Raw genomic sequence first — 16,742 nt, 5'->3', positions numbered from 1 at the left:
GATACTTACAAAAAAGAATACTTAAAAAAGAAGTAAATCCAAGATGCAATATGATTGACTTTTCCTGTTCTAGTCGCATCATTCTGGAAGTAAAGTTAGCTCTCAACTATCAAATTCATTCAACTCCTAATGAATGAAGGACAGCAATGAGATAATCTAAACTAGCAGATAATCCCCAAACTATTTTTATGTGACTTTGAAAGGTGCTTTGTACTTTCATTTGAATGGAGCTTTCATAACCTCAGTACGTGAAAACTGCTATTATTGTTACTAATAAAACTGCACTGCCAGCTATTTTTCCAACCTTCTAGTCTGCCTTTTTTTTTTCTTTTTAAACCATCACTGCATGGATCAAAATGAGGATAGGGCATCAGGATTGGCTTCATTCTGCCTATAATGTTGTAGATAGGTTAAAAGTGTTTCACAAAATACAGCTTAAGTAGAATAATCATTCTCTGGGTTCCAGAAGGTTTATTTATTTATTTAGCAAGTATTCACATCACTTACTAAACTGTGAGGTGGATTATGTTATTATTTATATTTTACACACCGGTAAACTAAGGCACAGACTTGCCCAAGGTCACAAAACTAGTAAAAGGGGGAGCCAGGATAAATTACACAACCTGGCTCCAGAATTCCTGCTCCAAACAATCATTACATGCTGCCTTGAATTTCCAATGTAAGTCCATTTCATCACACTCTTCTTAACCCTCTTCTCTCACTAATCGAGATATGGTACAAGCAGACTTACCTGTTCATTCAACAAGCATGAATACTTCGCACATGCTGGCAGTTAGGAGTGTAGAGTAGTTAAGTCTTACTGCCTATCACCAAGAGGTAAGCAAGGGAGTCAAGCAAAGGAGATAAGTACATAAATGGTCACAATAAAGAGTGAGAGCAGTGCCAAGGGATTCTATAACAAAGTATTATGGAAACACAAAAGAAAAATAAATGAAACTAGATATTCAGACAAGGCTTCACAGAGATGACTAAGATCAAGGTAATGGAAGTAACCACCTCCAACTTAAGTCACCTTAAGAATAGTGGAGGGGGAAAAAAGCTGGTAATTAAAATAACCTATAATGCTGCCCCCTTAATCAAAACTGTTTAAAATCAAATTTGCTCCAGACCTGTCCTATGGACTACAGATTAACATCAGGCCATGCACGGGTTATTACAGAAGCAGGAAAAGGATAACTAACTTTTGAGGTGGAAGAAGTGGAGGGAATCAGGTAGGTTGACAAAGGGTGGGTAGGAGAGACCAAGAGCAAGCAATCAAGCATCATACTGCCTGGGTTCAAATCTGAGCTCGGCCACTCACTCACTGGGGGACGTAGGGAAAGTAACAAGTTCAGTGCCTGTTTCTGCATCTGTAAACAGGAATATTTTGGTGCCTATCTCATAGGATTGTTGTGAGGATTTAATGAATTCATATATGTTATGTGCATATGACAGTGTCTGGCCCACAGTAAGCATTATACAAACATCTACTATTATTGTTACTGCAATTATTCCCTGTTCTAAGATGAATCTTCAAAGATGAGAAGTTGGATGGTTGGAAGAAGACAAACTCATCTCTTCCAAGTAGGAGAGACAGCATGAGAAAAGGCACGAAAACAAGAAACAGCAGAACATGTATTTAGTAATTAACACTACATGGAATTCAAAGTTGCTGAGTTTTAGAGAGTTTGTTCTGGCATAGAAGATTAATCTGACCAACAAGACACAAGATTAATTATGAAGCTGTGTCTATGGCTCAGGGAGAGATGATGAAATCTGAAGTAAGGCAGTGAAAGGTCTAAACATTTTTTAACTAGATAAAAAAATATTTAGAAGATGAAATTGGTAGAACTTGGTGACTGAACGAATGTGGAGGGTTAAGGAGAAGGGGAAACTCTATGGCCTGCATACAGTGCCAACAAAATGAAACTGTAAACTCAAAAGGAGGAACAGCTTAACAGGTAGGGGGGAAGTAAAGAATTATGTTTCAAACACAATGAACTTGAGATGTCTATGGATTACCCAAATAGATATTCATCATGATGTAAACCTGACAGCCCAAATGAGGTCTGAGTGAATCTGGGAGACTACAACATGTAAGTGACAAAGAATATGCAAATGAAACCTAGGAGAAAGACCTGAGCAAATTCGGAAGACATCAACATATAAATGACAGATGGAGCCACGGATGTGAATGAGCTTACTCAAGGAAAATATGTAAGGAAAGAAGAGCAATAACTTAGGAATAAAGTCCAAGGAATAGCTCTAGCTGTAGTTAAAGGATGGGCCAAGAAAAAGAAACCCTAGACGCTGTGAAAACCAAGTCAATCTTTGCCTAGATTCTAAAGTCAGGATCCATGCTGTGGAAATTCACAAATTCCTAGGCAGTTACTTTTTTCACTGGCTTTTCCCTTTCTGCCCCCCATCCCCTAGTAACAAGTTCCAAACACTGGATTGGGAAGTCCTTGAGAGGAAAAGACTAAAAGCCTTATTTGGCTTCCTGTCACTAATACTCTATTATAAGGCCTGGGACACAGGTTCACATATGAACCAGAATGAACATGAAAAATGGAAAATTTCCCATTTATCAAGACAAAGGGCTCATGGAACTCCTAAGCCTAGGGTTGCTTCCAGCCCAGACTTCAGCAACAAAGCATAAAGAGAGCAGAAACAAAAAGGGGGGCAGACCTTATAAACTGCTCGTGGGAATGTAAAATGGTACAGCTACTTTTGAAAATGGTTGGCAATTCTGCAAAATGTTACCTACCATATGACCCAGCAATCCATTCCAAGGTATACACCCCAAAGAACAGAAAACATACGTTCACACAAAAACCTGCACAGCCATGTTCATAGCAGTATTATTCACAATAGCCAAAGAGTGGGGGAAAAAACACATCTCCATCAACTGATGAATTAATAAGCAAAATGTGGTATTTCCATAGAATGGAATATTATTCAGCAATAAAAAGGAATGAAGTACTGATACATGCAACAACACAGATGAACCTTGAAAACATTATGCTAGTAAAAGAACCGAACACAAAAGGCCACATACTGCATGACTCCATTTTTATGAAAGGTTCATTGAAAGTAGATTAATGGTTGCCAGAGGCTGTGGGAGGGAGGAATGAGGAGTGACTACCTGTGGTCACTTGTGGAAACTTGGGGTTTCCTTCTGGGTGATAAAAACGTTCCGGAATTTTATAGCGATGATGGTTATACAACTCTGTGCATATGCTAGAAACTATTAAATTGTACACTTTAAAGGGGTGGATTTTATGGCATAAGAATTATATCCCAGTTTCAAAAATGGGGGTGGGGGTTGAAACACAGAATAGAATCCATGCTGCTGTTTCCTAGATTTCTTCTATTTCAAGTGATTCCAACACAATGATGCCAACAAACCACTTAACTGAACAGCAGTGGCCACTATAACCATGAAATTTTTAAAAACAATTTGCATTACAAGTTGATTACATCAAAAGATACTAAATTCCTCATGCAAAAATGGGAGTTTCCCAATCTTTTCCCCAGAAAAAGGAGAACTTTCATATATGCTAGTGAACTCGTGTGGAGGTGGCTAGTCTGTATTTCTAGCTGAGGGGGATTAAATCCTGGTGCCAGAAATGCCAACAGAATCTTGGACTTTGCTGAAACAAATACTCGGGCACTGGAGAGGCTTCTCCTACCAAAGCACCAGACACTAATCCCCACTAGAGCTGGGTGGAAGAAGCCACAGAGTTAACACAATGCCTCGGTCAGCAACCCACTGAGCTACTGGTCTGTGGGGAGTACTTCTCCTCACTTTGAAAAAAACAAAAAGGAGATAAAACAAGAAAGGCAACATGGCATAGCAGAGAACACAAAGGCTTTGGAGAGCTCAGGTGTGCTCCAATTCCACCACCCAGTAACCCAGTAACAGAAAACTGGGAAAAATCGCAGTGTCTCTGGACCTTATTAAGACATTATCGCATACCCCACAAAGCTGTTGTCACAGTGCAGGAACCAAAAGTGACACTCAAACATGAGTGTTCTTCCCAATTCACCTGAAAGAAAACTAGCTGGTAGTACTGTACATGTTTTGGTCAATTGGAAAAGAAATCTCATGACCTCTTCCCTTTGATATACTAAAACTCATTCTCACACTTAAAATTATAAAACAAATCCAATGTCCAAATTAGAATCCTTGACTCTTTGGGGCACCTGAGGGGCTCAGTTGGTTAAGCTTCCGACTTCAGCTCAGGTCATGATCTTGCAGTTCGTGAGTTTGAGCCCTGTACCAGGCTCTGTGCTGACAGCTCAGAGCCTAGAGCCTGGAGCCTGCTTCGGACTCTGTGTCTCCATCTCTCTCTGCCCCTGCCCCACTCACTCTCACTCTCTCTTCTCTCTCAAAAATAAGTATTAAAAAAAATTTTAAAAACTAATAAAAACTAAAAACCAAAATTCTTGACTCCTTTCTGAGAAACCTACAGCCATTTAATTAACCCTCTGCATCCTCTTCTCTTTAGATTTCATTCACTTGTATCTTTATAACCTATCCAAGCCACCATCTCTCACCTAACTTGTTTCCTAACTTGTCTTAAAGTTCTTCAGTGACTTCCCAAACTCTTTAGTAAACTGAACCTTGCCCACATCTGCAGTTCCATCTTCTACTTCTGCTTTTAGTTTTTTTTATTCTAGCCATACTCAACCTTCAGGTTCTTTCAAGCTTTTGAACATATACTCCTTCTGTCTAGAACGGTTTTCTCTGTCCTTCCACCTCGCTCAGACACCACTGGCTCCTTTATCCTTCAGATCGCAATTCAGACTTCACCTGCCCCAGGAAGGTTTGACCTTATCAAGTCCTGGGTAGGTACTCCTCCATATTCACCTTCACCCTCATTACTAAACACTTCTCCAAGTAGCCTGTACTAGACTGTAAGTCCCATGAGAGCAGAGTCAGTGTCTGCAGTTTGCATCGCTCAATTCCCAGACATATGCCTGGTGCCTCCTATGTATTCAGCAAAGAGACTGAATACATGAATGATTACAATTAAGCAAAAACTTAACTTGATAGGATATTTTTTCATATACAAATATTTTAAGATATTTTTATAATTTTAAAGAACATTACAGATCAAACAAAGGCAATTCTTCATAACAACTGTGTGGGAAAAGGACTTAAGTGCACATACACTTTCCACAACTCCAACAGCTATCATCCTGACTACATCAAAAGAAGTTAAAGGGGTGCCTGGATGGCTCAGTTGGTTAAGCATCTGACTTCAGCTCAGGTCACGATCTCACGGTTCATGAGTTCGAGCCCCATGTTGGGCTCTGTGTTGACAACTAAGAATCTGGAGCCTGCTTCAGATTCTCTCTCTCTCTCTCTCTCTCTCTCTCTCTCTCTCTCTCTGCTCTTACCCCGCTCGCACTGTCTCTCTCTCTCTCTCTCAAAAACAAATAAACATTAAAAAAAAAAAAAAGAAGCTAAACTACTACCACAGTGGCTAACACCGTGCTCCTTAACTGGAAAGAGCAGAAAAAGTACATATAATGCAAATTACAAACATTATAGTCAAGTCATGCACTGGAGTAAAAAGAAGAAAATCATTTTTTTGCGGATCCCTACCCCACTCCCCCAAAAAAGGTTAGACACACTTGATAGAAATGCCGCTTACTCCAAATAGTTCACCAAGTGAAGGGTGCTATGAAATACTTCAAATTCCATAAGCACTCAGGACTGCAAAGGCCGTGAGAAGAGAATGTTCCAAGCACAGACTAATGGACAGAAGGTACAAATGAAATAAACCCTGATGCATGATGACTATCTAAAGAAGTCTAAACTGAAGACTGAATGTATTTGTTCCAAAGTTATTTACCAAGCTTCAGTTTCTGAAACATGTTCAAAATACTTAACATATTTTATAAGTCTCCAGTGTAAATGACAGACATTTGTTATTCAAGATAACTAAATAACTTCCTTCACCTAGGTTAGGATATATTAAATATCTATCACATTTCAGACTTAGTTTTTGTATTTCGGATTTTTTTTTCATACTAACAGTTTTATATCTTATCATGTATTTGTTGCCTATGCTAATGAGAATACAGGTTCTACCAACTCAGAATATTTATTATCATTTTGGGGATGTAACCATCCTTTTAATTTGGTTCACATTTTAACTCAGCAACTTTAATCCAGTGATCATAGCTTCATTAGCTTATAAACAAACTGTTTCTCAGGTAAACCGAATTGCCCCACATCAGGAACTTAAGCAAATAAATAAGTACAAAAACGGCAGAGATTATAAATTAGGGCAGACAAATCTGTATCTAGCCCCACGCCGGTAAAGAGCATTCTATCAATATAGTGAAATGCTAATCTCCTAATTAACAACCTAATTAGGTAATTATGGCTTTGCAGAGGGATGCCGAAATGAAATATGACAACATGGTCACCTCTTTATATGGCACCTGTGGGCCTTTTCAGCTGTCATTGCATAGAGTGCAATATCAATTTGAACAGATGACAAAGTGCTGTCATTTTTCATTCTGATAATATACAGAATGCTTTGGACAGAAGCAGTTTACAAAAAGAAACATCTTGCCTGGTATTTTCCTAATTTAAATATGCTCAAATACATCGTTAAATTTTCTGCATGTTTTTTATATTGTATATAGGAGAATTACATGTACAACAGCAATGACAACAAAAACCCTAACTGGCCATTTGCTGATCTGTACGTGCAGAAACTATTGCTGTTTCTATTATGGAATATATGGCAATCAGAAAAGCACCAATTCGTCACGACATTCTAATATTCATACTTTTTTAATACTGTTATCAGGAGAATTAAAACCCAAACTTTGACCTTTAATTTTTTCTTAAAAAAAGTGAGAAAGTCACACATACAATTTCCCATACCAATAAAGCACTTCCCAGTACAGAAGCATTTAGTTCACATAAAAGCTCTACATACCAATGTCCAGCCTCCCAGATATAGGAGTGTTCTCTCTCTGAAAGACAGCTGTCACAGGGCTACCATTGTCCCACTGGTCACTGAAGAGGTGATAGTAGCACTAGGACACTGGTACCACCAACACAAATGCAACTCTTCTTCCATGATAATGATGTCTTACGCAGGATTTGCGGGGAGGAGAGAAAGGCTAGCCTGGGAATCTCCACATCATTTATGTCAAGATACGTGAAACCATATTCTAAACATAAAACAACTGAGGTCAAAACTTGAAAATACAATGCATTTAGAACTTCAGATCACCTGCATTAGTGGAAATTTTTGATGGAATGATTTTCCCTGGTTCTACTCAAATTTCTTAGTATCAGGCTGAAACTAAAATGATTTTTCTATTAAAAAAATCAGAATACTTGGGAAAACAGAAAAAAAGCATAAAGACCTATAATCTGACCACCTATTTCTTCTTTTCCCTCGCATATATGTTTGACATAATTGAGATCATAATTTGTATAATTTTGGGGCACCTGGGTGGCTCAGTCGGTTGAGTGTCCGACATCAGCTCAGGTCATGATCTCGCAGTTGACGAGTTCAAGCCCAGCGTTGGGCTCTGAACTGACAGCTCAGAGCCTGGAGCCTGCTTCCGATTCTGTGTCTCCCTCTCTCTCTGCCTCTCCCCTGCTCATGCTCTGTCTCTATCTCAAAAATAAAGATAAACATTTAAAAAATAAATAAATAATTTGTATAATTTTATAGCCTTTTCCCACCGTATGTTACATGATGAGCATATTACTATGTCACTAAAATTCTTCTAAAACATCTAAGATGATTGCACAATATTTCCACTGATTGGCTTTTCCATAATTTCTCTTTGTTGGCTACTAAAGTGGTTTCTAATTTTTGCTATTTTAAGTACTGCTACAGTGAACATCTTTCAACATAAATATTTTTCTACATTTCTGATTATTTCTTTAATAAAATTTCTAAAAACGGAATTACAAGTTCAAAAGACTTGCGTGACTTATTTTTTTAAACTTGGATAAATAATGCCAAAGTTCTCTCCAGAAAATTTTCACCAATTTATATTCCCACTAGCAACATATGAGTAACCAATCACCACCAATCTCTGCTTTCAATAAGTGTTACTATTAGAGGTGTTTTTTTTTTTTTTTTAAGTTTATTTATTTTGAGAGAGAGAGAGAGCGAGCTGAGTGGGGAGAGGCAGAGACAGGGAAGGAGAGAATCCCAAGCTGGCTCCATGCTGCCAGTATGGAGCCCGATACAGGCCTGGAAGTCAAGGACAGTGAGATCATGATCTGAGCCAAAATCAAGAGTCAGACGCTCAAGCGATTGTGCCACCAGGATGCCCCAATTATTATTAGAGTTTTATTAAACCTTTAAACTTCATGTTATAAGATTATACCTGTAACCAAATACTTTCACTGTATGAGTAATAACTTTCTGTAAGCATTAAGTTAAAATAAGTAAGAAGGGCTGTGTTGATGACCATCCCAAAACAAGGGCCAGTTCCAACATCCAAATCCAGAATAGCATGTAATAGTGACAAAAGCATTGTATTTAGAGTGAAAAAACCAAAGGTTTGCACCCTAGCTTTGTCATTATCAGATCTCGGCCTTCAATCGCTTTACTTCCAAAGCTTCAGTTTCAGCACTAGTAGGACAGAGACAAGGAGAACATGATATCCCTTGTTTTAACAACTTCAGTGGGTAGTCATGGGCACACACACATAAAGGTAATATAAGCAATGGAAATGCTTATCGTTATTCAACAGATCAATTCATTTAATCTAAATAGATCATTTAACCTTACACCTGGAAACAGCATACTGAAACCCTTCCCCAACAGTGCACGGTTAGTAGGTGCATTAATTCACAAAGCACAGGTAGAAATGAACAAGATTAATCTCACGATCCAGACACGAAAACGAGTCTCATTTCTTCACAACCACTCCAGAGTCATTTCTTGTTACACTATACTAACGCTGGAATGTGTTATACCCCTGAATGTACCCATACCTCTCCAGAAGCACCAGAGAACCAGGTACTTGCTTACGTTGTTTCAGTTAACCATCACCACTACCATATGTTGAGACCAGCACTATTATCCTCATTTTGCAGAATGTCCAGGTCACACAGGGAATACCTGACAGAGCCAGCATTCAAATACAGGGGGGTGGGACTCTAAAGCCCCACCTCACATTGATTCAAGCCTGGACCTCAGTTCTTTGTTAGTCTCCTTTACGTCAGCAAGTGAAGTTCAGATTTAAAATTTAACCATTTTTAAGGGCACCTGGGTACATCAGTTGGTTAAACGTCTGACTTCGGCTCAGGTCACGATCTCACAGTTTGTGGGTTCAAGCCCCGCGTGGGGCTCTGTGCTAAAAGCTCAGAGCCTGAAGCCTGCTTCGGGATCTGTGTGTCCCTCTATCTCGGCCCCTCCTGTGCTCATGCTCTGTCTCTCAAAAACAAATAAATGTTAAAAAAAATTTTTTTTTAATTTACTGTTTTAAAAAGAAAACCATTCCTTTGAACAATCTTCTACCAATTTCTGTGCTGAAAGAGTACTTGTTTATAATATAGTATCTTAAAATGTGTCCATAGGGAAATTAAAAAATGTTATTTTTTTGAAGTTTTACACATTCAGTCCATTTTGTCTGCATCAGTAATAAAAGCATAGGATAGGATACAAATCTAACACTGCATATATTTGGGGTAAGTGTGATAGAATATGCAATTTATTTCACAAGCAATTACTATAATCTAATTCCAGTAGTTATTCTAGTACCTCCTTGGCTGTTTCCAGAATTTAAGTTTTGTTGTTTAAGTGGTTTCTCCCATTTTTCTCAATTTCAATTACTTAAAACTGTTCTCTTCTTTGGGTCCAAATTTTGTGTTTCCTATATTAAATCTGTTTCCTCTATATATCTACACCACTGCCAACTAGAGATAATAAATTTTGAGTGACTGGTCAGGATTTATTTTCATTTTTATATTCTATGTTATTTCCTTATACAATAGAGTATGAATGAAAACAGTATCTAGAAGACCAATCTTTCTTCTATTTTCACCTTGTAGAAGCTGGGTATTAAAACAAAAATAAATTAAACTCTTGGGCTAGGAACTCCCTGGCCATATTTCTCTCACTATGCTGGGTGTCCCTATGCCCCGTCTTTCAATCTTGTGTATACATAGTCAACAAAACACTGTATGCACTTGGGAAGCACCTGGCCTGTCAAGGTCCATTCCCAGAATTAGTGATGAACAAAGAACGGAGGGAAAAGCTGAGCAGTGGCTCCCTACCTACTGTTAAGGGAAGAGGAACCACATTTTTAGATTTGAACCACTGTCCATGGGGATCTGCCAGTAATCAGTTGTATGACTTTAAGAGTGTCAATTAGAATCAGGAAGCTTGGCATCCTGAAAAGACCTGAGCAAGACTTGAGTTGAGGTCCTCATTATCATCCAGATGGAAAAAAGATACAAGGATTTGTAAATGACTTGACAAAATCCAAAGGCTGTTAGTGGTATATTATATTCAGAGTTCAAGTCCCTCTCAATCTGGTGCACTTTCCACTAAACTGTAATTTAGTAGGTATCAGTTTCTTTATCTTAAGAGGTTATAATTACCCGCCTTGTTCACTTCCCATACTGTAGAAAAGACCAAAAGATACAAGAATCTGGTAGCATCTAACGTGCTAAGAGCACTGGGGTGCCTGGGTGGCTCAGTTGGTTAAGCATCCGACTCTTGATTTTGGCTCAGGTTCTATGAGATTAAGCTCCATGCTCTTAGCCCAGAGCCTACTTGGGATTTTCCTTCTCCCTCTCTCTGCCCCTCCTCAACTCGCTCACACTCGCGCGCGCTCTCTCAAAATAAACAAACAAACTAACTTAAAATGCTAACAGCACAAATCAAAAGTATTACCAAGTCTTGTCCTCATCCAAACCCTATCACTCCTGAAAATTAGCCTGATTATATAATGAAAGCATTCAAACTGTCACTTCCCCAAAGATATCAGTATGAGTCAATTACAACACACTTTTAATCTGGCAATTTACCAGTAGACTTCTGATCAATAATCATTACATGTGTAGTACCTCCTACTTTGAACAGTGGGTACCAAAATGTCAGCCGTCAGGCAGATCAGAGTTTATAATCAGGCAATCTAGTACTTACTGTACATAGCCCACAAATGTGTTTTGGTATATACAATTAGTTTTTAAATAGCAAATTTTAGAACTAAATACATTAAAATCCAGATTTTCAGCATCTCCTGAATGCTCTGCAAGAATATTATCCCTCAAAAAAAAAAAAAAAAAAAAAAAAAAAAAAAAAAAAAAAAAAGAACATTATCCATTATCCCCCACTGGGATTAAAACAAAAACCTTTAAAAATTAAAAAATAAATAAATAAAAATATTATCTCTCAGAAGATCCAAGGACACCAGATCCGCTTCCTCACATAGCAACAAACAAGTGGAACTGAGTGGCGACTGCTTCAGACTGGTCACATGCAATTCACCAAGGTCTGTCCTACTCTTTATCATGGGCACTTGAGCTGGAGATCCCCGAGGTATATGCTCAAAAGAGAACTAATATTTGTTTACTCTTTTTTGGCCAACATTTTTCTGGTGTTATCATTCACTAGCTATGTGATTCGGGCAATATATTTAACCACTAAGCCTCAGGTTGCTCATGTGTTCAGTGGGGGTAACACCACTTATGTCACAGAACCACAAAGATTGAAGGAAATAAGGGATACAAAAACATTTAACGAGCGGCCCCCGGGTGGCTCTGTCAGTTGAGCATCAGACTCTTGATTTCAGCTTAGGTCATGAGCTCACAGTTCATGAGTTCAAGCCCTGCATCAGGCTCTGCGCTGACAGCACAGGGCCTCCTTGAAATTCTCTCTCTTTCCCTCTGCCCCTCCTCCGCTCACACATGCACACTCTCTCTCTCTTTCTCAAAATAAATGAAACATTAAAAAAAAAATTAATGATGACTAAAATGTAAGTGTTCAATTATTAAGTTTAGCACAAACGGAAATATGCTAACTTTTGAGTCAAAACTTCTAAAAAAAACCTCAAATTCACAGAAAACACAAGGTCAGAGCCCCTCCCATGGGGGAAAAATGCAACGTGACAGAATTCCTAGTGATAAAATAATTTGGTATCTATGGCTAGGTCCTTAAAAATAAGGCCTATACTGGGGCGCCTGGGTGGTGCAGTCGGTTAAGCGTCCGACTTCAGCCAGGTCACGATCTCGTGGTCCGTGAGTTCGAGCCCCGCGTCAGGCTCTGGGCTGATGGCTCGGAGCCTGGAGCCTGTTTCCGATTCTGTGTCTCCCTCTCTCTCTGCCCCTCCCCCGTTCATGCTCTGTCTCTCTCTGTCCCAAAAATAAAAATAAAAAACGTTGAAAAAAAAAATTAAAAAAAAAAAAAAGGCCTATACATACAAATAACAGATTTCCAACAAATTCTCTTACCCTGATATAAATATATATATTATATATTATAAATATATATAATATATATATATATATATAATAAATAATATATATAAATATATATAAATCCACTGAACTGCAAGTTTCTAAAGTCTTCAGTCATGAGTCAACAAACAAAACAAGCCCCCCCCCCCCACACACACACACAAAGAAATATATTTAACGTGACGGATGAGACCATGAGCTTCAGCAGCGGCCGCATTCATTCTTCATTATCCCTGCTGCCTCACATAATGAAGGCACACTGAAGCTACGGATCGAGGGCTAGCATCTCTCTGAAGTCTCTTCAGAGGGTCCCCGTCCACATCACAAAGAAGAGCGAAGATACCAAAGTCTAGCAGATAATCCCCTCTACTCACAGCTCCAACACATGCACAAACTCAAGGAATTTCTTTAACTTCTCTGCGCACTAGTTTCCTCACCTGTAAGATCAGGATGCTAATGACACGCTTTTGTACAGGAAAGAGATAACGCACTTAGCACCATGCTGGCACAAAGTGCTCGTTAGCCACCATCATCAGTGTTCCCTCCTTTGTGCGTTACAGTACCCTGTGTGGCAGCTATCATAGGAGCTACAGTACTTTGCTATGGTTCACTGGCACATACTTCCGTCTCCCCCACTGGAATGTCAACCATCTCAGACTGGGCACCTGGTTTTATTTCTCTTTGCCTCCGCAGGGTCTTACAATTTCCCTCTCACTGCTGAATGAATCATAACATTCTCAGAGCATTTAACTGCAAAACTTCTGAGCAGAAACTGGACATTAACTCTCTTAACTGACACTGAAGCCCTCACTAATTCTGACCCCCCTCCTGACCCCCCAATTTACCTCCCCACTAAAAGAAGCAATGGCTTTCTTTATTTAGTCTGGTCTACTCACCACTCTAAAACCATCACATGCATTTCATCTTTGCATCGCACAGCTATCATTTCAGGGGCCCTCATATCAGGCAGGCCCTTTATCCACTCATTATAAATATATATAATGTTTAGCTCATTAAACATTCCCCCTATCCCAACCCATACTGGAGGAAAATAATGATTAGAATTAAGAAACTTGCCAAAGGTGAAGGAGTAAGAGGAGGGACCAGGAACTGAATCCAGAGTCCAGATTATTCTCTATTGAAGGTATTCCATGCTCATATTCAAAGTTGAACTGACCCACCTATCACCTTCTTGCCTTGGAAGATCAGTCTTCTCTACATTTAAAGGACTCGCTGTACCATTCATTTTGACATTCATATTTTTTTTCTCTTGTACTTTTTTCAATATGTACTTGCATATAGAGTGCTACATTATGCAAAAGAAGGCAAAACACATAATGAAAAAAAAGCACAGATGTAGGACATCAGACAGACCTGGGTTTGAATCTTGTCTCTGTTTCGTACCAGATGTGTAATTTATCCTGAGTCTTCCTAATCTGTAAATTGAGGTTAAAATCATTAAATAAGAGAAACCGATATATAGTTTCAGTACACAGTAAATAAAACTTAGTTAACCCTACATTATGAAGCACTACCTGACCACAGCACACTCCTCAAAAGCTAATGACCTTCCCCCTTTCTGTGATATCACAGTATCACAGAATGAACCTTCACACAGTGCACTTATCACTCTATCTTGGAGTTATTTCCTTATCTCTCTCACTAAATTGAGCTCCTTGCAGGCAAGGACTGAGTCTTATTTATCTATAAGCTGTCTAGCACAGTACCTGCCATACATACATACACACACACACACACACACACACTCAGTATATGTTTGCTAAATGAAATTACTGCAGATATAATGAATGTTTATAGGATTCCAGAAAAACAAATCTTTTTCAACTGGGGTTGTCTCCACTTGGTTGAGGGAGACCAATTTCAGCTGGGCCCAGGGTAACATCTCAATAGGTGGGGACAGAAAAGGAGACACCTAGGCAGAAAGAATGTCCTACAAAAAACAAACAAACAAAAAACAATGGACACAGAGAAAAACAAAGGCGATTTGAGGTCGTGCTTATCTAAAGTAAAGGATCAAGGTAGGGAATTACGGAAGGAGGGAAGGAGACTTTTTCAAGCGTAGCTGGAGCCAGATCAAGAGGTATAGAGGAATGTGAGTACACTAGGGCACAGACCGGAGCACAAAGCTAAACGACAATGGGGCCACCAGCATGCCTCACAGGCCCTAGCAAACCTGCAAGTGTGTAAACTGAAAAAGATGAACACAATTATCAATGCTTCATCGAGAACTCTTTCAGCATTTATTAAGCACCTTGTGTGGACTCAAAGGATGAGGAATAGAACATGGTGCCAACTTTGCCTGTTCCACTAAGTTTTTAAATTAGTAATCCACCCCTTTTGCTTGTGAAAAATAGAATGAGAATGATCACTTTGTTTTAACCGACGTGATTTGTAACATGATTCTTTGCACAGTGCTAAGTCCTGTGTGACAGGCTTCAAAAATTATTTGCATTCATTAGGAATAAAATTTTAACCAATTTCTGAGTCAACGTTTGGGTCTCTGGTTAAAGTAATACTCTTGTTTAAACTACATTTTTTTTTCTTAGCCTTAACCAGATCTAGAAGACTCTGCCACTAAGTCCCAGCAGGATTCAAGCTAGAAAATAAAGTTTTGTGGGCTGCTTACCCCTTTAGGAAACTGGGGAGAAGGGGCGCTAGGAATCAGGGACCACACAGACAATGCTTTAAAAAGTTAATTTTCGTGTTATGAAGATTAGGATGCCTAGATGTTGCCAAGTGGTGGGGCCAGAAACTGCCCGAGCCAACCCATCCCCCTCCCAACTCTAGCCAGTCCACAGGCTTCTCCTCCCCCAATCCCACACCCAGCTGTCAGGCTCACAGCAGCCTCCAGTTATGGAAAGGACCAGGAAACGAATGCTGACTGTGGAAGACTGATCAAGGGCCAGGCGGACTACCCTTCGGGGCAGCACCCGGAGCCTAGGAGTGAGGAGGACCGCCAGGCTCCACGGGTGGGCTGACGGGAGAGTGAGCGACGGAGCTAGTGGCCTGGGGCAACCTTTACCTGAAGCAGCTGCCACTCTACGGGCCGGGTGGGCCCCGGGACACGGTCCTGAGGGAAGAGCCCGGCTTCCCCGCGCCTCCCGGCCCCTGCCCAGGGCTCCTCACTCTCGGACTCCTTGGGGACTGGCGCTCTTCCCGGCCGGCTCAATTGCCGCTTTCCCAGCTCGCCCTCATGCCCCCAGCGCTCGCCGCCGCCGGCCGGCCGAGCAGCAGCCCTGTTGCCCCCGAGCCGCGCCACGACCCGGAACTGCACCCCACGTACCGGAAGTCCCCGACCGGGGAAGGCGCGGGGGGGGGGGGGGGGGGAAGCAGCTGGCTGGGGATGCAGTGCGCAAGCCCCAGAGCAAGGAGTTAAGCCCTCCCGGGGGGCGGGGCCGAACGAAAGGACGTACGCATGCGCTGCACTTCTGCGGTCTGGCTAAGGCCTGAGTCAGAGATCAGCTGGGAATGTAGCGCAGGCACCCGTCTGTGGATTTTCGTCGGATAGAAATCAACATTAGCATTCTCTTTCAAAAGTCCTCCATTCACCCAGAAATGAGTGATGAGGCAGTTTGCGTCTGGGTCACAAAGGCTTAGGACTTGGGTTCAGATGCCAAGTGTAACTAGTGTATTCTCAGAAAAGACACCTCTCAGACTCAGTTCTCTCATCCATACAATAGATCCAACTTTAGAGTCTTCCTGTGAGAATCGAATGGGATGAAGCTTTTAAAGCACTGAGCACAGTGCCTGACACAGAAATACCTAGTAAACATTAGTCGTTACCTTTATTATCTGCAAAATGGAAATAATTCTCTTCCTCAAGAACTGCAGGGAATTGGGTCTCAACTATACTTCCACAAAAATAAGTGAAAAAAAAAATTCTTTTTTTAAGAACTGAAGGGAGGTTTCCACGAGGTAAGAGGGCTGGCACGGAACAAGAGCTCACCGTTGGAAGTCTCTCCCGACAGAATCAGTGGGGGAAGCCAAGGTGAAGGGAAAGAAGGACCCAAGTGGTGCAGTGATACGTTCTTTCTCCTGAGAAAGAGTACAGAACGCCTCTCAAAAATGAGGCTTAGCAAAAGAAAAAGAAAAAAAAAAAATCAAGGCTGAATTTCAGCCCTGGGGCATCATTACACAAGATTAAAGTCACTAACAAATACACCATGGATCCTCCCCCATCTATTCAAATATGTGATTGATCTGGCTTGTACAGAGAAAAAACAAAAAACAAAAAAAGCACCTTAAGACCCAAACG

The 16,742-nt window shown here is 40.3% G+C and overlaps 1 protein-coding gene across 8 annotated transcripts in view; it reads right to left on the bottom strand.

Annotated features, from left to right (window-relative positions):
• The window catches only part of MAPKAP1 (MAPK associated protein 1), a 244,954-nt gene extending 229,214 nt beyond the window's left edge, over nucleotides 1-15,740 (bottom strand). For 2 of the 8 annotated variants that reach the window (XM_058694114.1, XM_058694118.1), the window contains exons 1-2: nucleotides 15,510-15,740; nucleotides 13,841-13,902 (exon numbers count right to left, since the gene is read on the bottom strand). The gene's annotated coding sequence lies outside the window, so the exon portion shown is untranslated. Of the gene's footprint in view, nucleotides 1-13,840; nucleotides 13,903-15,509 lie in introns of those variants that run through there. The other 6 variants (XM_058694110.1, XM_058694117.1, XM_058694116.1 and 3 more) reach the window with 6 other exon arrangements.
• Nucleotides 15,741-16,742: the final 1,002 nt, after the last annotated feature.

The sequence above is a fragment of the Neofelis nebulosa genome, chromosome 12, assembly GCF_028018385.1.
Source record: "Neofelis nebulosa isolate mNeoNeb1 chromosome 12, mNeoNeb1.pri, whole genome shotgun sequence".
In the NCBI taxonomy this organism is placed as follows: domain Eukaryota; kingdom Metazoa; phylum Chordata; class Mammalia; order Carnivora; family Felidae; genus Neofelis; species Neofelis nebulosa.
This window is presented reverse-complemented; position numbering and strand designations above follow the sequence as displayed.